Source organism: Eptesicus fuscus, chromosome 7, assembly GCF_027574615.1.
Source record: "Eptesicus fuscus isolate TK198812 chromosome 7, DD_ASM_mEF_20220401, whole genome shotgun sequence".
Classification (NCBI taxonomy): domain Eukaryota; kingdom Metazoa; phylum Chordata; class Mammalia; order Chiroptera; family Vespertilionidae; genus Eptesicus; species Eptesicus fuscus.
The window spans coordinates 70,675,519-70,676,963 of NC_072479.1; positions in this window are offsets into that span (position 1 = coordinate 70,675,519).

Here is a 1,445-nt window from a genome sequence, read left to right on the forward strand (position 1 = left end):
CATGGCTTCTCCATCTAAGACCTGGCATCCAAGGAGGGGCTCAGACCCGGCACCTGTACCTAGTGAACAGAAGATAAAGGAGGAACTTGGACTAACTTCCCAACAGTTAGTGTAGCGATAGGGTTTGAGAAGGAACCTACCCTGGTGTAGTTGGGAAGAATTTAGAAGAATATATGGACTGAGAGCAACTTAGAGCCCCAGAGCTCCGGCAATGCTCTTGCTGCATCTGACAAGGACTCTTGAAAGTTCTTTTCTCTCTTGGACAACTGATAGCAGTTGGAAAACGTTTCTTGTGATTTCAGTAGCAAAAGCTTGGAGGAGAAATGAACATTTATTGAATAGATGTTGTAGATAACATACAGATAGGGTGTGGAATTCAAAGCAAATGAAGGGAAGATGGGCTTGGGGGCTGCCATTCCTGGAAACTTGCCTGGTGTCCTGACTTCACCATCATGCACCTAAACTACCTCCTGGAAATCCTTTCACTTGGGGTTGTAGCACCTGGAATCCCAGAGTTATCTCCCAAACAGCCAGTTGACTTTCTAAGTTACCACCTCTCTAGGAAATTGAGGAGCAATGGAAGTTTCCGTTTATGCTAATTATTTCTCTAAGAAGCCTGCGATTCAAGGCATACCAATTAAGAAAAACAAAGCAGAGATACTGCTTCTTTTATGCTCTCTACAAAACAGTTCCCCCCATTCATTTGTCATAAAGTGGGCATTTTATGAGAAATAAAGCTTTTCAGTATTTGCTCACTGGTTCGTCTTTCCCACAGATGTAATTGAATCTGGCATTCTTCCCACCCACCTACCCAGCAACTGTCCCCCTGGCCCCGTACCCACCCCCCCAATTCTGAGGTTTTCTCAGCACCTAGCAGAGTGTGATCAACACAACACAGTGACAATGCAAGCAAGAGAGAAATAGCACTTTAAAGAGGAAATGCCAAGGCTTGTAAAAGTTCAAGGAAAGTGTGACATGAGCCATGAGCCACAAACACAGAGGGACAGCAGTCAGGAAACCATGAAAATGGAGGTGGTGGGAGAGGAGGAGGAAGAGGAGGAGGAGAGGAGGAAAGAAAACCATGTGGCAGGTAATTGCAGCTTCCTGTTTATCCAGCCCCACATCATCCCAGGCAGGTTTGCTTTCATTTCCTATCCTTCCAGGAACACTGACCTTCCCTCTGTTCCTGGAATCCTTGAAGCGAAATAGTTTATTTCGACTTGCCCAGCGTGGCATGAGTGTCTCAAAATATCCAAAGCATCATCCTTTTAGAAGGAGAAATTGACCCTGGATACTGCTCTTAAATTTAATTAGTCCAATTTGCTTTTTTATTCTTGTGCTGGGTGAAGTCATATACCAAAATTATATGGAAAAGGAAAACATTTGATTGAATGCGCTATTAAATTAATAGCTTTTTAAAACAGTTCACAACCTGAGACTAGTAA